The following is a 24,476-nucleotide window of genomic DNA, read 5'->3' as shown; positions in this document are numbered from 1 at the left end:
ATTTTTCTTTATTTCATATTTATTCAGAATGTCATTGCATCTACCCAGCTCATCTGCTTTTTATAGAGAAAACTCAATAATGTAATAGTAATATTTTCAAACTGTAGAGAACACTTATTTTAAGAAAAAAAGTACAACAGACATTTAAATATTACTAAATGGAATAAATTTAATCAATCTTTTCATATTAGCATCAATCCACACAATCTAGCTAGGGGAAAAATGGCATTTACATCTGAAACTCAGAACTGATCCATAATTTTAATGCATCCAAGAGGCATGGAGTAACATCTGCTATTGGATGAGGTCTTGGCCACTTTTTAAGTGAAATTATGAATTTCTCCAGCCAAATGTCAATTTTGATTGATAATATCCCAGAGGACAGAAAATGGTGTATTTAATTATGGCAAAGCACACTAGGGCTATCTGCCTAAGGGAAGGGATGCCTTCGTGGAGGACTTTCTAAGGGAAACTGGCTCATATACACGTTACACATGGGGAAAACCACGAACAGAAAAATGAATATGCACATTTGAAAAAACATATCTCTGCAAATGTTTGATTAAAATCAAATATGTAATATTTATTTTTACATTATAACAAATGAACATTATTTGTAAATAAGCTAAGACATTTAAAAGTTATTTATTTATTATTTTACATATAATGTGTACATAAAGCATGATTTTTCCATCATATTTCTTTTTTTGAAGGCACATATGATTAAGCTAAATGTGTAAATTATGAGCATTGCTTGACTGTATGTTCTTTGAGACTGGATACTCAGACAAAGAAAAAGTACATTTTACTATTTATATCGAGGTTTCTCGAAGGAAAGAGGATATCACAGTTTTAGGGAGGATGTGGTTAAACTTTTATTTAGCTGTTTAGTATTTGACTTTTAGTTTATGAATATTAAAAAAATCACTTTTATTCAAATTTTAGTATTTATCAATTGAACACTTTTTGTTGTTCAATTAATTAAACACTTTAAAACAATAATCTCAATCTAAATAAATGTCTATGTATTTTTCAAGTTTTTGAAAGGGGGGAGGGATGGATTTCTAGCAGTGGTGAAAGGTGTCATGGAGCAAAAAAGGTTGAGAATCAGATATTTATAATAGAGCAACTTTTATCAAATGGAGCCTACCAGTCGGTATAGTGGTCAAGAAAGCTGATTACGATGCCAAATGGCCTGGGTTCGAATCCCGGAGACGGCATGGTTGTAACTGTCCATCTCTTCATAGGAAAGGCGATGGTGGCACACCTATTACGTGCCTCCATAATAAAGAGACCACCACATCTGGCTTTGTATAAATTAATGGACTAGGTTACATTTGTAATTGTTCACAATCTGCCATTGGAAAAAAAAAAAACTGTACTCAAATGAGGACTACTTTTACACTCCAGCCCCTTCAAAATCAATTTGTTAAGCAGATGTTATGTTATTGTTAATATATATTTTAATAATAGCTGTTAATATAACTTATATTTTTAAAATACACTTGATTAAAATTCATTTAATTTCATATTAATATGAAATAATTAAATTAAAAGAAGAAAATTTATATTCATTTTCAATAATTCAAAGCTATTAGAGTTTGTCTAATCATTATCTTATTAACTAAAAATTAAATAGTAAATCTTGATCCTCATATTAACAAAAATAGTTCAAGCTGCTGAATCTAGCATACCTTTCTATGTTTGGATGTATATTTTAACTTATGTCCAGTATCGACGCATAAGTTGATTTCATTGTTTCATTTGATTTAGTTATAAAAACCTTTTGTCATACAAAGCAAACTGAAACTTAATTTGAAAGCATCATTGTATAGTCCCATATATTGAATTTTTACCAGAGCTGTGGAGTCGGAGTCGGGCAGATTTTGGGGTAAAAGGAGTCAGAGCTGGAGTCGCTAAAAACAGGTCGACTCTGACTCCAGTTTTTGTTGGACAGTTTGAATTTAAAATGAATTGAAAAAACATTAATGACAAGCTGAGTTATTATTTTTATTTATATACTCTATTCATTAATAGATGGTTATTTTCTATTTTACTGACATATTAATAAATAAATATAAGGGAGGAGGATGGATGTGATATTTGCCATTAGTGATTAAACTGATTCATTTAGTTACAAATCTCACTGGTAAATTTAGGTAAGCAGCAATAACTCCTAAAATTGATGTCATTCTTAGGAAGCGAGCAGGAAAAGGAGCAATTATTGATCAAGCAACGCGATAAGGAAGTACATATTTGATGATAAAGAGGTTTTTAGAATTAAGAACTTTTTTAGGAGATGTAAATAACCCTAATGTTTCACTAACAGAAAGACTGTGGAATGATCTTGCAGAATTGGAAACTCTTCTTTCTATACCGTATATAACCACAAAAAAGCTGCAATCTGAAGAATTGACAGGAGGCGAGAATGGAAGAATGGGATGTCTGTTCTTTCTGAGATGGAGTAAACCTTCCATTTAAGAAAGAACAATCACCCCATTGCAGAAGGAATCATTTCTTCAATGAAGAAAAGAGAAACTAGTTTACTAGACAATGAGATTTTGCTGGGTTCAATACATACAGATCCGAAACACCGAGTTTTCTTGGATGACGAACAAATTAAAAAGGCAAAGAAAGTCATCTATGAACTTTCATTAAGAATGAAATCATTCTCAGAACAAATGGAGAATTCGAATCTGGACAGTCAAACTGCAGACATTGCAATTGAGTCTCTATCATCCTTTCCCATTGATGAATTAGATTTTGAGAAATATTTTTGGATAATATTGAAAAGGCTAAGACAAAGCGAATGAAAATAATAATAATAATAATAATAATAATAATAATAATAACAATAAAAGCAAGAGCCTTTCGATATAAAAATGAAAAAATACTATATATATATATATATTATTTTTATATATAGTATATATATATATATATTTCTACAATATATATATATATATATATATATATAATGTTGTATGAACTTAAATCCATTTAGTGCGAATACAAGTTATTATTACTTGCGCAATTGCTGCAAAGTTAGTTAATAATAATTTATTTCCTAAACAGTATTGATTAATTGATTACATTATCTCCTAAGTTTAATTAAAGTAGAATTATTTTAAAAATGTGCATCCATACTGGTAAGTTATATTTTGAAAGATGTTTTGAAGTAATTTGAAAGCAAAACGTTAATAATGTTTTAACGGGGACTGGAGTTAAATCATCACGAAGAATAATATTTCAATTGTAAAAGGAAAATTAAAACATGTAATTATTGTCATTGATCGGAAATTAGTTGACTTTTCAAGGGGAACAAACCAACTCCCGTTCAATGAACAATAATTGATAAAAATGCGTAAATATGAAAGTGTTTTGTCTTTACTCGAGTTATAAGTTAAAGCCAAACCGGCAATTCTAGTCAGGCCAAATATTTCCGCGAATAGTTGCTACTCAAAGAACTTATTCTCATGAAGCATTTTAGTCAATTCAATTTGGAGTAAAAATCAATTACTGTAGAGAAATCCTGTAAAACTCGAGTAACCGTCCCCGACACTATCATCTTTATGCATTTGAGTACTATATTATTTGTAGAAATTAAACATTAATACTGTTTAGGAAATAAATTATTATATATATATATATATATATATATAATTTATATAATGTTGTATGAACTTAAATCCATTTAGTGCGAATACAAGTTATTATTACTTGCGCTTCAAAACATCAATTACTTCAAAACATCTTTCAAAATATAACTTACCAGTATGGATGCACACTTTTAAAATAATTCTACTTTAATTAAACTTAGGAGATAATATAATCAATTAATCAATACGGTTTAGGAAATAAATTATTATATAATTTATATATATATATATATATATATATATATATATATAATTTTATATATATATATATATATATATATATATATATAAGGGAGTCGGTTATTTTCCCTACCGACTCCACAGCCCTGATTTTTACACTAATGAAGTGAAGAAATTAACGACACTTTCTGCTTGGAATTTCATTTAGCTTCAGTGTCATTTGAGAGTTGAATTCCATGTTCATGTTCTCTTTCATCCAACAACAGTTTGTTAATTTCAATAATTGCAATGGAAAGGATCAGAAACCAATGAAAATTCGTTATGTTTAACCCTTGGATAATAAGTTTCAAACTGTGATCTCACAGTTTTGATATGTGACAATATATTATTGCATAATTTTTTTTCCACTAACAGTATCATGTTCTACCAAAAACAAGTCCAAGGTTGAAAATATGTTTTAAATAAATATTTTTATTTATCACAAACCAAGTTTTCTCTGAAATCCCTTTGTTTTATCATGGGCACTGAGAACAATCACAGAATAACACTGTAAAGAGAAATTTAATTCATCTAGTTTATAAGGTTCGAATCCTGCGAACGGGCTGGCTGCATGGGCGTTTTCGTGGTTTTTCCCGTGTGTAACGTGTATACGAGCCAGTTTCCCTTACCCCCATAGCACAAAACATCCTCAGGATGTTCTATTTAAGTCGCAATATCCCGGGACATACTTAGGATGTCCTAAGGATGTTGATTCTCAAATGTCTTGAGGAGATCGTAATTTAACATCCTGAGGATGTCTTATTTAAGTCGCTATGTTCCGGGATATGACAGGATGTCCTGAAGATATTGATTCTCAGATGTCCTGAGGAGTTCACCAATTTCACATCCTGAGGACATTCATTCTGCATTGTCCGGAGGACTTTCGTTGTCAAACATTTTGAGGATATTTGTTCTCAAATTTACCAGTTTTAATTTTTTGACATTGCACATCTGAAACTTGCACATTATTTTATTTTTCATATGTATTTTACTAAGTTGTTTCTAAATGCTGTACATTAAAAATATTGATATGATTGATGATTTATTCTTGTTATTTTGTTATTAATTTTAACTGCTATTTTTTCTGACGTTTTTAAAAATTTATTTAGTCATGGAAAAGATTTTTTTCAATGGATTAGCATTTTCTAGAATATTTGCAAAATTCTAAATAACATATATTTTTTTTATAAAAAATGTATAAATTACATGTATAATTACTTACAGATTACAAACCCTACTACAAATATAGGTAAAATTAGATATAGATATATTTAATTACGGAAACGAATTTTTGTTTAAATTTGGATATAGAGACATTAGGTATTTTTTTGGAAGCAGGAAACATGAAAAATTAGCAACTGCTTTCGCCGGGAATCGAAGGACGGACCTCTGGAATACCGGCCCAGTGTGCAGAACCACTACAACACGAAGACACGCTAGGTGTGGTGGTGGTGTATTTAATTATGGCAAAGCACACTAGGGCTATCTGCCTAAGGGGAGGCATGTCTTCGTGGAGGACTTTCTAAGGGAAACTGGCTCGTATACACGTTACATGTGGGGAAAACCACGAAAACACCCATGCAGCCAGCCCGTTCGCGGGATTCGAACCTCGCATCGCACTACCAGGGTTCAGCGACTTTACCGCTCGGCCGCTGGTGGGCCGAAGACACGCTAGGAAAGCGGGAGAAATACCTTATATTACTTCTCTTTTTAAAGGACGACTTTTTTTTAAGGGGATCCAATCACTAAATCCTGGGTATGGATATACCTCATCCAACACCTTTTTAGTTCGGGCGCCACTGTAGAGACATTAGGATTTTTTTGGGAAGCCGTAGAGATGAAAAATTAGCAATCGCCTTCGCCGTGAATCAAACCACGGACCTCTGAAATACCGGCCCAGCGTGCAGAATTATTACACCACGAAGGCACGCTAGGAAAGCGGGAGAAATACCTCATAAGGAAAATTTTTTTCCTCTAATTACAGGACAGAAAATGTTTTTCAATCGCGCGATCTGTTATTGATATTGAATTACAGTCGTGCGATAATTTCGCAGTAAAGATACATCTCTGATGACTATCCAAGATTCTAGAAACTTTGGTCTTATATAGAGATGGTCGTCTTATAGAAATAATGCTTAATATCAATATTTATTTATAATCTCAGAACTATTGGTCACTTTCAGAAGTGGTCGTTTGAGAGGCGATATTCTATATATTTATTTACTGATACTCTCAGATTCCAAAATTTGTTTATATTCTCAGAAATATTGGATGGAAGGTGGTCGTCCCATGCATGCAAAATTTTACATTTCATTAAAAATGAATTCGGCATTATTTAACTATTTCCCTATTAATTAATTAATTAGATAAAGAAAAAATTAGGAAATAGTACTGTTAATAATGTAGGAAGTTCTACAGAACTATATTCTTTCGCGTCATTGCACATTGTATCCGGCAAACTACTAGTTCCTCGTATTCTTCCGCAAATCCGTAAACATGTGTCTGATTTGAAACGAAATCCAAAATGGCTGCGCCATGAGGTTAACTTGTATGGATATTTTTTGTTGCATGAAAGGTAAATTCAGTTGCAATACTTGTATGTTTACTTTTTTTACTTTTCGAATTTATGTTATTTATGTCATTTTGAGAGTTAAATGTTTCACAGCTTTATGAATTGTTACCATTCTGTCGTGAATTACGTGTATCTCAATGGCTGGCTGTCTTTTCAAATATCTAATTTGCCCTGCTATCCAAATGTTTATGACTGAATTTTTTTTCGTCTAGTTTATGCATTCAGTTTCAAAATAATATGTGTGATCAGATTGCTTATTATTTTATTGCAGCAATAAATTTATGTTAAATAGTTTGAACAATTGTATAAAAATAAGAGTTTGCATTGTTTTGTCCAAAATATGTATGGTTGAAACATTATCTTAATCTAGTTTGTAATTCAAGTTTTTTTTGGGGTACTGTTCTGTTATTGGGACCAGAATCGGAAATGTATGAACCTGTGTTCGTAAGTATGTGCATAGATGTGTATATGTAGACACACAAACATACAAATATACAAGTATACATAAATACAATTCTGAACCCGGTCCTGATAACAGAACAGTACCTTTTTTTAATCTTTTTTGAATATTTTATAAAAGGATTAAGCATTTTTCAAACTGCATATCATTTTAAGATTCGACTTGCAGGAAGACAAAATATGGTCATTCAATCAAATGCTTATGATTGCTTTTAACATTTTCTCATAAATATTGTTTGCATTTTTATTGTATTTTAGATACTTTAGTTATGTAAAGTGAACATGAGAATATTAGGAAAGCTGAAGAATATGAATAGCTACCATAATATATGTATTTTTTCATCGAGCCCATTGTTTTAGAAACCAATGCACCATTATTATATGCTGGCTTATTTTATAGTTATATGCAGTTTAATTTTATGTTCATGTTACTGTAGTATTGTCATTATAATAAAAGTATTGATAATTTTTGTTGAATCTTGCAAGTTGCCTAACATTCAGAATTATTACTACCGAATTTTACTGATAGGTTTTTTCGAGTTGACATAATTTGTCTGATAAATAAAATAAACTGGTGTTTAAATTATATGCATTTCTCTTAATGTTTCATTGAAAGTGAGATGGAAATATAAATGCTATCCAGAAAAGTGAATTCTTTTTGCCTGAAATAACAAACTATACTAAATGATTAATGTTTATATCATTTTAGAAATGTCAATATTAAAGTTTCTCCCCCTTCTCTTCTTTGATTTTGAAATAATTTATAATAAAATAATATATGCATAAGTGTAATTAATGTAAAGTGTCATTCAATAATATAATTTATTTTTACTGATATTTTTATATTTCTTATCTGGGTTTTCTTTTGGTGTTATAAGGAGGAAAAGACTGTAATGTTTTAATTAAGGAAATAATTAAAACATTACAGTCTTTTAAATAACACAGTTACAGTAATGTTTATTGAAGCAATCAGTACTGTGTGATTGCCAGTGATTGAATAATGGTAAAATGCATTGTTCATAAGGAAATTTGCTTATCTTTATGTTATACATTTTATTTTGACACAAGCTGAAGTTTGAATTATTGGAAGCACTTTGAAAACCCGAATTATTTCCAGAATCATTAATCAGGCCAATATATAACATACAAATTTTCATACAAAATTATTTCTTTTAGCATATTATAAAGAGCTCATTTAATTTTATTATTTGTACAAATTTTAGACAAAAGTAGCATGTGTACTCGAAATTTGTGTACAGCCATTAATACGGCTAATGTTTCTCTTTCTGTAGCTGTATAATTCCTTTGTGTTTGATTCAATGTTTTACTAAAAAATGCCAGCGGATGGTTATTTTGCATAAGAACCGCACCCACCGCATAGTCTGATGCATCTGCCGCAATTTCCAGGTTTTCGTCCCCCTCAGGGAATTTTAAAACAGGGGCATTAATAAGCGCTTCTTTTAATCTTTCAAAAGCTGTGTTAGCTTCAGCTGTCCACGTAAATTTACTCTTTTTTTCTTTTGATTACTAAGAGTGGTTCAACAATATTAGCGAAATCTTTTATGAAAGATCGATAGTAAGAACATAGTCCAAGGAAAGACGAAAGTTTCTTGGCGGTGTTGGGCGGTGGAAAATTCTTAATAGCTTTTATTTTTGAATCTTGCGTTTCTATACCCTTTTGCGAAATTTTATAACCGAGATATTTAAGTTCTTTAGTTGCGAACTTGCATTTTGAGGCGTTAATTGTAAGACCGGCCTCTTTTAATAATTTAAAAACTTGTTCGAGATCACTAATGTGTTGTTCTAACGTACTACTCGTTATAATTATATCATCTAGATAAATTAAAGTTGATTTTCCTAGGACAGGCTTTAGAACAATGTCCATAGCTCTCTGGAATGTTGACGGGGCCCCACACAACCCAAAAGGCATGCGTAAAAATGCATAAGTGCCCGATTTTGTTATAAACGCGGTTTTATGTATATCTTCGAGTCTCATAGCTATTTGATAGTAGCCAGACGTTAAGTCCAAAGTAGACATATATCTCGTCGATTTGATCTGTCTAATGATCTCGTCTATAACCGGCAAAGGGTAAACTGGGAATTTAGTTATGCTATTTAGTTTTCTATAATCGATAGCAAACCTCCAAGCCCTTTTATCCGAAGGAGGAAACTCGTTCTTTTTCCTACATAGTACGACTGGACTCGCGTATTCACTATTTATGGGCGTTATTATTTTATTCTTTAACATCTCCTGAATATGTTCTTCGATGATTACGTCTTTTTGTTTGTCATAGCGGTAAGGTTTAGTCCTACAAGGTTTTTCGGCATTTAATTGAATCTTGTGAGTTACAATCTGGCAGTTTCCCGGTTTTTCTGAAAACAAATGAGAAAAATTACTCACCACTTCCTGTATTGCTTTACTTTCCTGGTCATTCAAATGGCTAAGGTCCAATTCAGGTGTCTCCGCAGGTTCCACCACCCTCTGGTCCATCTCCAGCACCACGGAACTATCTTGAAAATTTAATTTGGCCCTCGCGGCCCTTAAAAAGTCCATACCTAAAATAAGAGAGTGTTGGAGGTGTTTCACCACAAAAATTAATACTTTGAGATTTTCCTCTTTTACCTGTACGTTTAGTGCTACTTTTCCGATGCAGTGACATGTTTTTCCTTGCGCCGCTATAATTTCCGTATTTCTGATTTTAAAGAGTCGTATCCTATAAAAATTCTTTTTGAAGAACTTTTCACTCATGAAATTGCCTTCTGCCCCTGTATCGATGAGGGCTTCTACTGGTATGTCGCCAACCAGGACTTGTATAATTGGTAGCTGTGAGTTTTTTACGATGACTGTATTTAGATGTCTATTTGAGGGTTTTTCTAAAACTTCCGGGGTCTGGACCCTCCCTTTCACAGGCCCCTCTAGTCGTTTAAAGCTTTCCTTTCAATCTGTGTCTTCTGGGTACGCGGATGCTTATTTTCAAATTTTCTTTTTGGGCCTTGCCCTTCAAGTTTCGATGCGTTAGCTTGATAATTCTTTCCCCCATATGAGCGATTTCCATTTCTTGTTTCCTCCTTCCTTCTGGTACTTTGAGAATATGTTTCCCCTCTCGCTCTTTCCGCGATTCTGCGATTTTGAAACTTCACCGCCAATTCGAAAAGTTCCTGCAATGTGGTTGGGTTTCTAATTTCAAAGTAGTCTTGAACAGCGGGTAACAATCTTGGTAATATTATTTCAATTATCTCCGCATCGGGTTTCTTGCCGTACAGCATATCCGTTAGCTTGATTTTTCGTAAAATAAAGTCCGTCAATTGTGCTGTATCCCGTTGATAGAAACTATATAGCTCGGCTTCCAGCCGTGCGCGATCTTTCACTATGGGGAAGGCCTTTACTAACGATTTTTTGAAATTTTCAAAAGTATACGTCGGGCTTCCAAATTCACCTAGAAGAAATTTGCCTATATTTTTCCACCATAGCGCGGCCTGTCCTCTTAGTGCTGATGTGGCGATAGCAACTTTTTGTCTTTCGGGCACAGGATAGAGCTGAAAGTGGTTTTCTATACCTTCTAAAAATACGGACACCGAATTTTTTCCGTCGAAATAGACGTTTGGCTTGATTGATGCTCTCAAAGTCTGGACCAGGTATCCAAATCCTTCTAACTGCGTTGTCATTTCTTGGTGTTGTCCAGCGGCTTCCATCCAATTTTCGGCCATTTCAGTTCGATACGTGTTCGGGCGCCAATATAACGTTGCGCGCCTCTAACTAGCACGCAACCAAGAGGTGACTGTGAAAGCTTGTATAAACCACAGAGTCTTATAAAGGGTTTAAGTCCCTTTTTATTCAACGTACTAATTTACAATTGCGTTCTCTTGACGCTTACAAACGGTGCCAACTCGGCAGTCAAAATAAAAATAAAAACCTGAAAAGAAATTAAAGACAATATTCTAACTACGAGGCTCTCTCAAATAACTAACTCACCGCGTTTTACAATACGGTTGCTAATTCAGCAGACTTGAAGCTCACTGGAACAATTGCAACTACTTCCCGCCAAGCACATAGGCCGCAACGCGGGGTTCTTTTTCTCTAACTACCTCCGCGCTCGCTAAGTAAGAATAACTCCCTCACCGAACTCGTTTCCTTCTATTTAAATCATACTACTTCCGCTGATAATTTGAATGCTTGCGCGTTCTACTCAAATTTACATATTCTGGCATTGGCAGTTCCAGGGGAAAGTAAGGCTTGACAGGAAAGATAGTTTAAACTTAAAATAAATGTTAGTTAAAATAAATATAAACCCTACAACATGATTATACAACATCTTCTGTAGGTAGCCGTCTGTTGGTTTCAACCCAATATACATTGCATAATAAAAAAATCATCTTGGTGCCATGGCCAAACCATGCACACAGCAGTCAAAGTATTAAGAATTAGTAATTTAAAATAATATACAGTGATGAAATGTCTTGATATAGACTTTTATTTTTTTTGTAACATTTATTATGAGTTATTACAAAATTGGAATTACATATTAATGCAAGGAATTTTTGGCCATAAATCTATAATGGAAGCTACTGGGTATTCAAAAATTACCTGTAAGCATAAATAATATATTACTAGTCTAGTATCAAGAGTTTAGTCTTCTAGATTGTGTTGCTGTGATACTGGCTTGTATCTGTGTTATGATTTGACTCTCCAACATTTAGTAACTGTAAGGCAGTGATTTGTAATTCTTCCTTTGTGGGTTTACACAAGTTTGTGCATTTTTTTTCTTTCTCCCTGTTTTATAGAAAATAAATGCCTCTGGGGTACATCAGTTTTTTTTTTTTCTTCTTTGTCACACCGTGCGGTATAATGTTTTTGTTAGAAGAACCAGCAGTTTCAAGTTCAGAAAAACTGTCATTCTGGGCAGGAACTGCATCCAGTGTCGGTTGTATTGTGTTAACCAATCTTTTTATTGTGCGATACTCAGCATAAGTTTTTATCGAACATGTCATAGATAAAATGTTTACATTCATATTCTGAAATTTTTCCATCAGAGGTTTGGAAGTGCTACGTGCATTTTTTCCTAATTCTGATGAAATTATATCCTGCTCGGTAAGTTTGTCATCATCATTATCAATGCATAAATTACCTACTGAATCATTATGGTCATCACATTTTTTTTTTATTTTTTCTGTACTGACATACAGAATGGATATGCTTGCACATATTCCATTTTATACTTGCATCCACGCATGTACAAGTATATTTGTGAATACATGCATTGGATTCAGTACAAGTAAGTTGGCAAGTACAATCATTAACTTTTTGCTCGACCAGATAGATTTTAGAACAATTACTTGATAAAACTTTCCAACTTCTTTCATTCTGAATAACTGAATGGGCCCACCAGCGGCCAAGCAGTAAAGACGCTGAACACTGGTAGTTTAGTTCGGTCTGAGATTCGAATCCCGCGAACAGGCTGGCTGCATGGGCGTTTTCGTGGTTTTTCCCATGTGTAATGTGTATACGAGCCAGTTTCCCTTAGAAAGTCCTCCACGAAGGCATCCCTCCCTTTAGGCAGATAGCCCTCGTGTGCTTTGCCATAATTGAATAATCTAATCTAATCTGAATAACTGAATACAATTCAGTTAGGATTACCTTGTGTTGTTTGCGTAGATATTGTAACTTGTTGCACAGTTTACCCTAGTTCAGAATAATTAGTCTATCGATCAATTTATCTTTGATAAAATTTATTGGTATTGTTATAGACTTCTTGAGTTGTTTAACTATTTTTCCATTTAAGGTAGATACTTTATAGTCTTGTGCATCCTTTCTAGATGCATGTTTATGCTGATGCCACAGTGTATTATGCCCATGCTGTGGCATTTTTTGCATAATGACTCATGAAATACTGCCCAAAGGCATCTGTATCAGAGTCATTTAGTAATGTTTTGGTTGCTGTTTGTAACATATTTTCAAATGCTGAAATATCCCACTCTTCTAATAAAGTTCGCAGTATTTTATAAACCTCTAGTTGTTTTTCTTTACTAGTTACTTTCTTTTTAATTGTATTCGTCATGCTCTATCCACATGCCAGCTACAGAAAACCCATTTTTTTTGGAGCTGGCATGGTTTGGCACCACCCATTAAGAAAATTATTGCCAATGTCTGATGTAAATATGTCAAGCTGAATGTTTCCACGTGCTTTTTGAATATATATATATATATATATATATATATATATATATATATATATATATAAAAAAAAAAAAAAAAAAAAAAAAACAGTGCCATTACTGTTTGATCGTTTCTGCTACATATGCAGAAAACACATGGTAACCCCTGACGAAGGTTATCGAGGACCAACAGTGTGATAAGTTTGAAGCCATTGTTATATAAACCATGGGTTCCATCAACACAAACGCAGTCCTTAACCAATTTTTCTAACATGTAATACTGAGCTTCATTCATAATTATAAGAATAAAATCTTCAAGGGGTATATGTCACTTAACTGTCCGTATTGTTTATAAAAAAGCACACAAGAATTTTCTATGCCATTTCACGAACCCACGACTCCACACTTACTGCATCATCTGTGTGTCTTACGGATGACAGATTGAATTGGTTTGGTTTATTTAATAATAGCAAAGCACACTAGGGCTATCTGCCTAAGGGGAGGGATGCCTTCGTGGAGGAATTTCTAAGGGAAACGGGTTTGTATACTCGTTACACATGGGGAAAACCACGAAAAAGCCCATGCAGCCAGCCCATTCGCAGGATTCGAACCGAACTACCAGTGTTCAGCGACTTTACCGCTCGGCCACTGGTGGGCGACAGATGGAATTGAAATTCAATAGTATGTAAATTATGGCGAGTAATTAGATGCATACGTGTTTGCTAGGGTTTTCAGTGCCCAGGGACAACTGAAGATTTAGCGCCCCCTACTGCTTGCCAAGGATGGAAAACATTTAATTCTAAAATGTAACATCAGTTTGGCGCCCCTTGAATTCTGCGCCCGGGGACAGATGCCCCCCTCTAGCTACGCCCCTGCGTGTTTGATCTCCTGCAATAGAATCGCAAATTTCGCCTAAAATCCTTTCAAAAGGAATACCAGCAGCAATCTTGGAAGCTAAATACATTCTAGTTTCCTTTGAAAGAAACATATGTCCAACATGAGTCTTTAAGTACTGAACATAGCATTTTCCATCAGTTTGAATAACTGTAATACTTGCTAGACAAAATCAATTTTTTTTTTACCCCTTTAGTTTTAAATGTCTAATACCGCTGCCTTCTGGTGTTTAACGATGACACACAAAAAAGTAGTGAGTATCTGAATTTCTTTTTTGGGCACCACGTTCGACTATAAAACTGTATTTTGTCTCGGTTTCAATGCCCTTTTTCCATACAGTAAATTCTTGAAAAGAAGGAAACTGCAAATCTTCAGTTATAAGACATTTATTATGGACGTTTTCAAAATGCTTCAGCAATTCTGCATTTGTAGATATAGCGCCCGTAGATTTCATCGGAATGAATACGTTTTCGAACACTTCAAACATACAAAATTACCTTCCATACTAATGACGCTAAATATAAGAAATCAGTAACACCTTAACCAAAGAAAGTCTACATATTCTTTGCCATAACTAACTTCTACATTTCCAAACTTCTTATTCAGGCTTAACTTTCGCAACGTGACAATATTCAGTGGAATAACATGTCTTTGGTTGCCAATCTGATGATACATTGCCAATTCTGTATAACGGGCAGCAGCCAATAACGCCAACTAAGCTTGTCATTGCGCATGCGTGAAGCAACTTCAGTGCTAGGGCGAGACGCTACTCATGTTTCTACCAGAGGCGGAAAGGGTGGGGGTAAGGGAACCACTCTCATCCTGCTCTGGCGAAGCTTTAGAATTCTCCTCGTTTCTCCTCTCCTGGCTCATGGAGGTAGGAAAGGGCTTACTTCCTACCTCCATGTCCTGGCTAGGGGGGTGGAAAGGAGTAAAACCAGTTTGGCGCTCGTTTTCGATCTGTTCGCTCCAAGATGAAGGCGACGGTGACGAAGACTTTTTTGCAATCAGATGTTTAGGGGGAATTGAAAACCTATCTGAATTAGTATGTTTTATCTTTTTTGCTGGTCGCTTAGTAACAGTTTGTTCATTTTTTCTTTGGAGTAGAAGGTTTTAGGTGAGGTTTACTCTTTTTTGGTGAATTATTTAATACTAATTTGGGTGCTTTAAGAATTGATTTTTTAGGCATCTGATTTGACTGATTAGGGTCTAAATTTTGATTACTTTCATTAGAATTTTGAGAAGACTTTTCAGATTTTGAATTTGAGATAACATCACACGCAATAATTAGCTTTAAGATACATTCCGCTACATAGAAAAATGATATAAATTTTCTCCATAACTGTTTTTGCGTTTCTTATCAGTTATGCATGTTTGCGTTTGCGCTTTGCATAACTGTGTTTGCGTTGCTTCTGATTGATGAAAAGTGTTAATTTGGATAGCTGAATGCCGAAAATAACTTCAAGTTCTTTTATTGCATTAAAGAATTGCAGAAAGGCTGAAGGGGAGTTGTTTGAGAATTTTTTAGTGGGGTTAGGTTTGGATGTAGTGGGAATATTGCTAAGCTGATCGGCTTAACGGATAGGTTTAGGTTAGCGGCCTCTAGGGGTTATACAAATGGATTTGAACAACTCGACTAGGCGGGTAAGAAGCTATTTTATAAGATTAATGACATTGCCAACATCCTCGAGGTGCCGATTTTCCACCTTCCTGCGACCAGAGAAGAATTTTTAAATATCTTAGAGGCCGAGCGCTTAGCCAAGATGGCCGCCGCTCAATCTGCAGAAGATCATCAAAAGCAAGAGGCGACCAAACCCACGCACGAGGTGCGGAGGAAACCTGTTCAGTCGACGTCATCGCGGAAGCGAAAGACGCAGAATATCGACTCTGACGGATTCATAACCCCCGCAGCTCGAAAGCAGGGAAAGGCGCCTATTGTGGATCTTAACAATAGACGATTTGGCTCCTAAAGCTAATGAATTAAATAGTACTATTCAAAATTCTAAATTACCTAACAACTCAAAAAAATGCTACTCCTAAAAAGGAGAGGAATGTCAACAAATATGAAAAAATTAAGAATTCCATAATTAACTATATTAATGCTGAAAGTAATGAAACTGAAATGGATACTGAGGGAGAAAATTCCGCGCAGGCACGGAACGTCTCCCCCCCACTGCAGCCAGAGATTCCGGCTATTCATCTCAAAAGCAGTAAGAACTGGAAGACACAAGTGTCTTTCTTGAGAGAAATTGCCCCAAATTTACGGAGCATTCTGACTGGACCCTATATCGCATCGTTCGGCTGACTCAGCCTGGCTCCAGACACCCTATGCCCCTTGTATATTTACATGTCATCCCTCACCCTTTCCTCGATCATCTGTTCGCCGTCACTGACATGTGGGGCACAGAGATCAGCATTGAACTTTACCGCGGCCGCAAGGGCCCTACTCAATGCTTTCGGTGCCAGGGCTTTTTCCATTCTTCGGAACTCTGCACCCTTCCAATCCGTTGTGTCAGATGCTCTGGACCCCATTGGGCACGTGAGTGTACCAAGGGATTAGACGTACCTGCCACTTGCTGCAACTGCGGTGGAGATCATCCTGCTTCATACAAATCTTGTCCCCGATACCCAGGTAATAAACGGGCTCGTGGCAAAAATCCCACGCTTAAGAATAGGGCAGCTGCACAGACAGCCCCCCCGCAGGGTTCTTCTAAGCCCACAGCAACCGCTGAGACAATACATCCCATACCTGCTCCCCCAAGCAGCGTCAGCCCACCATCTTGTGCACAGATGGTGAAGAACACCACCGAGCAAGGATTCAAATCCACGAATCCAAGTCTGCCGGTTGCAGAAGCCCCTGTAGCCCCAGCAGTATCAGCCACAGCAGAGTGTAGCAATGATTCTGAAGATGTCTTTGCATCTACACTAAAATGCTTAATTGAAATCTCCCGCGACCCAGCGGTAGACAAGCATATTCTGCTCCTTGCCTTCAAAAAAGCAATGCCTAAACTCAGGCAAGCAGATGCTTTAATGAGGGCATTTTATTTGTATGAAAGCTATGTTGAGCTTTCAAGTTAATTTCGGTATTTTTTAGACCCATGTCTTCTGTTTTTCAGTGATGAACCTCTTTATAACGGCCTAAAATTCAATTATGTGAATAACAGTTCAAATACCATCAGAGAACTGACCATTGGCACATGGAATGCCAATGGATGAACATAAAAAATTCACGAAGTTCGTGATTTTGTAGTAGAGCATGATATTGACATGTTATTAGTCCAAGAGACTCACCTCACCCCAGGGAATACTCCAAAAATTGGGAATTATGACATTTACTGTACTAACAGGGTGTCACAGAGCAGAAATCCCAGTGGTGGCACTTGTATCTATGTGAAGCGTTCCTTAAAGCATCACTTGATACCGTCCTCTGATTGAAATATTCTGGAAGCGATTATCATAAAAATTTTCCGTCAAAATTCTCACCCGCTTACAATAGTCTCAGCCTATTTACCTCCACAATCAACAGCACGAGGAAAGCCAACTTTTCCTGTCAGTGATTTTGATAAACTTCTGAATGTTTCAAATCATCTAATTATTGCTGGTGATCTAAATTCACGCCATACCGCATGGTTTTGTCCAAATAGGAATAGGTATGCTATTGCCAGAGTAACCATGTACAGATCATAGCTCCTACCCTCCCGACTTACTACCCTGCAAGAGGGTCCCCTGCAGTTCTTGATCTGGCTGCCTTTTATAATATATTTTTTCGGCATGAAATTAAAGTGATTCAGGACTTGGATTCCGATCGCTACCCTGTTTTGATTACCTTAGATATTCAAAATCGATACTCAAAATTAGAGGAGCAAGTCTCAACAAATTGGGACGACTTTTGATTTATTTTGGAAAAAACTGCACTCCCTCCCATCAAAATTTCCAGCCATTCGGACTTTGACAGGCATATTAAAAGTCTGGAGTCTTTACATAAAGAAGCGAGAGCTGCGGCTTCAAAACCACTTAAACATCCAGGTGCTAGGCTCCCACCTGAGACTAAATTCAAAGTTAAGCAGCGGAACTACTTGCGAAGAATTTGGCAAAGGTCACGAGATCCAAATATCCGTGCCCAGTTTCGCAAGATACAGAACGAGATAAGGACCGAAACCCGCTTATTAAAACAAGCGGAGTGGAAAACATACATTGAGTCCCTAACGACTGAAGACAAATCGATTTGGCGCGCAGCCGCCCGATTATGCAAACATAAAACACCCGTTCCACCCCTTCAAACGGCCGATGGCGCACAGATGGCCTACACTGACTCAGAAAAGTCTGAAGTCATTGCTGACAGCCTTGCAACTCAATTCACACCTCATCACGACTCCTACTGTAACCGTCCGGTTACACAGGGGCGCATACAAGCGCGGGTTAAAGATTTTTTATCACAACCCATCACAACTGAACTCCGACCAACGGACCCTACTGAAGTTATGGTTTTCATTGACAAATTGAAACCTAAAAAGGTAGCTGGCATATATTCTATTTCGAATCGCATGATCAAAAACTTCCCCCCAATGTTTATCATCTGGATCACGGTACTTATAAATTTAATGCTCAGGAGAAGCTATTTCCCTGACTGTTGGAAAATTGCAGCAGTCGTCCCCATTCCAAAACCGGGACAAAATTTAAACTTGCCCGTCAATTACAGACCCATAAGTCTGTTATCCTCTCTCCCAAAGAGCTATGAGTTTGTCTTACTTAATCGCCTGAATGAATTATGTCGGGAACAAAACTTATTAATCCCGGAACAATTCGGCATCCGACCTAAACACTCCACAGTACACCAGTTACTACTAATTCTTTCATGAAGGCTTTCGTAAGCGAGAGAAAACTGGTATTGTCTATTTAGACGTTGCCAAAGCCTTTGACAGGACTTGGCATGACGGAATTATATACAAGTTCATGCGGCTTGGCTTTTCGGCTCATCTCATTAAAATTATTAACTCGTACTTGACCGGACGTAGTTTCCGCGTGCGAGTTAACTACGAATTCTCCTCTCCCCGCCCAATCTATGTCGGCGTAGCTCAAGGTAGTCTCCTTGGACCTTCAATCTTTAACATTTATGTAAATGATATTCCTAAGGCCCCAAATATCGATCTTGCATTATACGCAGACGATACAGCCATTATTTCACAACATTCCAACACCCTCCAGGTAATCTCCCAATTGCAGAGTTACCTTTCGGCCTTAGAACTCTGGCTCGGTTTGTATAAAATCAAAATAATGTCGCAAAATGTGCTGACACTATGTTCATCCGAAGAAATATCCCAAGTTTACCTATTAATCCTCTTCGGTGAACCCATTCCCTGGGTGTCTTCTTATAAATATCTAGGTGTTTTACTAGATTCAAAATTAACTTGGCAGCCTCACATTCGCAAAATCATAGCGAGTGCAACAGCTGTCAAAGCCAACTTACACTCCTTTTTCACTATAAATAGCGACCTGTCACTTGATAACAAAATCCTGCTATACAAATCTATGATAAGGCCTGTTCTTACATATGCGTGTCTCATCTGAGGCCCATCCTCACTGACTAACAGAAAACATGTTCAAATTTTTCAATCCAAATTGCTTCGGCAAATACTAAAAGCTCCGTGGTTTGTAAGGAACGAAGAGATTCATAACGACCTCAAAATTATGCCCATTAATCGCTTTATACAGCGACTTTCGGAAAAAAAATTTCAGAAATATTCAACATGTTGCTAATCCTGTGCTTCATATGCTACCCGTATATGATCCTGCTGTCGCTTCTTCCCGGAAAAGACCCCGAGCGGTTCTTAACCCGGAATATTCAGCTCTCCCATTTAAAGGGGCTAGGTATGAGCACACTGACGGCCATGTGAATAACTACCTCTCGTTCCTTAATCCCCACCTCCCGCCTCTAAAGTTCTTTAATGCACACAGCATTAACCTGAGGAACCTACTTTAACGTTTCTTTAATAAGAAACATCACAGCCTAAAAGGACTGAATTAAATCACTTTAACTTTTGAAATGCATTAAACTGAAAAAGATTTTTAAAATACAGTTCTTTTCTTCCTTTAAAAACGGAACTTTCTTAGGCGTTTAACAACGTCATTTTCGGCCTTTAAATACCGCATTGAATAGCGGTCAAAAACGAAACTTCTCCCTCCCAGCTGATCACTGGCAGAACTACTTTTTCGACCTGTAACCAGGTTCCCCCCTCCCTCCCATCCCTGAAGAAAGCGCATCGGAAACGATTGCTCTCCCCTGCGTATTCTTCGCTTCTGACGTATGCAAAACACGATTATCAAGGTTCAAGGAAACTTCACCTTTTATTTATCTAGTCAAAATTTTTAATGACTGCCCCTATCTAAATTATTCTGGCCCTTTTTCGGCACAAAATTAAGACTTTCTGAGTTTTTTGCCTTTTTTTTTGTCTCAGTGTGAAGGCACTTATTCCAAGTCATTCGGCTTCTCAAAATTTTTACCCTATTAGACAATCCACTCTTTTTAATGATCTAAATTCCTATGATGATGTGGAGGTAAAGGCGTAATTGCCTATGAACTCCGTAAATTGCACTTCCTTGATCCTTGATCTAGGGGTTGGGCCGTTTAAAAGAACAGGTTTTTCCCGCCGACTTCCAAATTCTACCCTTTGATTCCAACTTCCAAATTCTACCCTTTGATGCCTATTTTCGGCAAAATTCTTTAAGCGCTTAGCGCAGATAGACAATCCTATCCTGCATAGTATACCTGCTTATGATCCGGCAGAACCCAGTTCTGCCAAGCGACCTAGGGCTGTCATGGACAGATCCTTTAAAGGAAGCCTAAGCGAGTATGCTTCCCTGACTAGGACTCTATCCAAACTACCAGCACTTCACGGGAATAACCCGACAACCATCTAATTTCGATCTCTTCCCGCCAGACCTAATCCGGCCTTATTTATCTCGTTAAAAATCAGTACTAGCAAATATTCATAGCCTTGCCCTCTCCTCCATACCACGCCAGACTACCTTAATTTACTTCCACAAACAACGCACAGCTTGTATTTCATCTCAACTTCAGCTAAAAGCTATTTTAAAATCATTTAATTCATACTACCTTAACTAAATAAATCCTAAGCTATTTGCTTGAAAAAATTTCATTAAAAGTTAAAATACTTATCATCTTAATCTACAGTTAAAGTATCTCTAAATAATTCTTTATTCATCCAGCAACGTTATCTTAAATTCTCAGCTTAAAAGCCTTACAATAGCCAAACGGGTTTCTATTCATATCGCGACAACTGCAGAATATACTGACTCCGCTCCGTATTTTTCTCCCTTCGCTTCTTCCATGGAGGTAGCTCCATGGCTTCTTCGGTCATTGAACCTGACCCCTTCAAAGATCACTGATCAAGGCCCTTAGCTAACACGGTTAAGACAGAACCTGTATCGATCTTATCCAAAGCCAGTCTTATAGACTCGCTTTATTATCTGGTTTCTCTTTTTCATTCTCATTCACGCTGGCGCGTGCCGGGCTGCCTTTCCCTCTTTTTGATTCTCCACCTGTGTTGATGACTCGGCGGGGGGCTTGCGCCCGCGCAGTTACTCAATACAGGTAACTACTTCTTTGTCCGTTCATGGAGGACAATCTTTATCCAATTTTTCATTATTTCTTAGCTTATGCTTTCTCTCAGCCATTTCATTTTCATCAACGATGATGTGGAGGTTATTGCATTACGTTGCAAAGGTACTCCATAAAAAATATGCCTTGATCCTTGAAGAAGCAAGTAACCCAAATTTTAAGTAATTAAATACTCAAACAAATAGTTTATTCAATAAATATCTCTTACGAAGCGTTGTAAACGATATATAGAAAGATATTTGAAAAACTCAAATGATTTGCAGTGGTAGTAATGTAAAAGTGGTAATCTTCAAAGTGTTCAGAAGGTTATCGGAAAGGAACTTCACAAAAAAAACTGTTTATGAAAACACGATAACATCACAGTCATCCGCAATTAACTTTCGTCAAAACTGAAAATTTTACATTCAAAATTTACTTGGAATGCAGAAAAAGAAATATTAAAGGATTCAAAATGAAAATACTCATGCAAACTTTCCGAAATGAAATGTTCAGTATTTCAGGAAATATTCACTTAACTTCTAACTTGTTTGCAATTTTGTTACATAATATGTAATGAGCATTCGGATGCAGGAAAAATAACAAATATTTAATTACATAAATTCTCTAGCTTTGTGACTTCCCTCAGACATTGGCAAGACCAACGGCTGTCTGGCCAATACAAGATAACTATGCGTTTAATAGGTTATTTCAAAGATATGAAAGAAATAACAGTTGGGTAAAAATATGGAAATTTTTCAAGAAACAAATGTTCTCTTATATCCTTTTGGTATTGTAATTGTAAACAAGATACAAAAATTTAGTAAATACGTAGATAAATCTCAGAAAAAACGGTAAATTAACATGAAATATTTACTTAAAGTCTATATAAATTTGGAAAACAGTGATCGTAATACATTTCAATAAATAGTTGATATACAGTGCATTAAAATTTTGCTATCGATCTATGCATTCGTGAAAATCAGCCCAAAAAAGTCATTTATCACGTTCGCTTGCTTACAGTATATTCTTTTGTCGTTTTAATCTTTTTGCTTTTGAGTTTTATTATTTCTCAAGTAGTAATATTTCTGAATCTGAAGCTTTAAAACACAAAATCACTCTGATTTATCAACGCGTGCCTAAATATAGAGTAGCGTAATCAAAATGGAAGGTTTTAATATAAGTAAATGTACTAAAGGACAAAATAATACTACAATACATATTTTGCATACTCAGATACTAATTTTCTTGGAAATATGGCATTTTCTTATTCCATTTTATATTTCACTATTACAGTCTGGCTTGGGAAAACTTTCTTCCATAGATATGGCATACTTCTCCTATATGTCTGTCACTGTTCTAATAAATTACATTACTAACAAGTGTGAATCTCTAGTTATACAGGAATTATCTTGAATGTTTGCTTAATCTGAAAAAAAAAAAAAAAAAAATGCAAATCCATGTGCAAAAATAGAGCAAGTTTATCTTAAAAAGTTCTCCACGAATACATTTTTGTTTCTTGGTGCTTATATGCTTTCTGTATTTATCACTTAAGTTCATTGTGTACCTATCTTTTATCTAATTTGTGAAGTATTCCTGTTTGAATTGGTTTAACTGATTTTAAAGTACATATATATTTTGATCAATGCGTGGAGCAATGAGGAACTGTGGCATCGAGTGGTTCTAAGCATTTCATACTGCATTTTTCTTAAGAATACAGCCAGTTAAAAGAGAAATGCGTTTCGTACTCTGTGAAATGTATTTTATTTACTTATTATGTGTCATGCTCATCATAAATAAAACTGTTATAGTGCGCAGGATTGTGTGGCTCCAACGTTTAATTAAAATAATGCTTTTTTGAAAGTGTGGTTTATCTTATGAAAAGTCATACTAAAATGACGTTAAAATTTTTATGTTGATGGCTATAGCAGATCATTATATAGAGTTTCTGTCATTGTTACCTATTATGTATGATTATTTGCGTGCAATTTTATTTGCTGTCTATGAAAAATTAAATGTAAAAAAAAAAAAAAAAAAAAAAAAAAAAAAATATATATATATATATATATATATACCTCTAAGAGTTCATTATTAAGCAATGTCAGTTTGAAAATGTCTATCTTAAAGTGACTATGTTAGCTCTTTTACGTTAATTACTATATTGGATCATTATTTGGAACTCTACTCAATATTTCGTGTAATGTATCATAACTATATTGGAGTTATTTGTCAGGTATGATAAATTAAATTTCGTTCTCAGAAGAATTCAGTGCTAAATAAATTATTTTCAATGTGAAATATGGGTATCTTTCAGTTAAGTTACAATGAATACGTTAAAATGCTGCGAGACTTTGCAAAAATTAATGATCATACTTAGTGGTTGAAAAAAATATTTCAAGTTAACAAATTTTTATATTCCAATTTGGGAAAAAGGCGAGAAAGTTTCATTTCCATGGCTGAATATTAATTCCATGTGTATTATAGACTTTGAGTTCTCCTTCACAAATGTGACTATAATTCAAGTTTAAAATAATACGTTACAATGTCGATATTCTTCTCTGTAGTTAAAAAGTAATCGATCTCCTATACCTTGTTAAGAAAGTAAGGCTGTGATAAATAAATTCAAATATAGTAGTGTTTATGAAGTTCTGTGGTAAATGGTGGAATCATATTAAGAATCCGCCAACCAGCGGCCGACCTGTAAAGTCGCTGAACACTGGTAATTCGGTCCGAGGTTCGAATCCCGCGAACGGGCTGGCTGCATGGGCGTTTTCGTGGTTTTCCCCATGTGTAACGTGTATACGAGCCACTTTCTCTTAGAAATTACACCACGAAGACATCCTTCCCTTTAAGCAGATAGCCCTCGAGGCTTTGCCATAATCACGCACACGCATATTAACAATCC

Source organism: Stegodyphus dumicola, chromosome X2 (genome assembly GCF_044657685.1).
Source record: "Stegodyphus dumicola isolate Sdum_Otavi_A_Nest chromosome X2, ASM4465768v1".
NCBI classification, from domain to species: Eukaryota; Metazoa; Arthropoda; class Arachnida; order Araneae; family Eresidae; genus Stegodyphus; species Stegodyphus dumicola.
The sequence above is the reverse complement of the archived record's forward strand: the minus strand, read 5'-3'. Positions refer to the sequence as shown.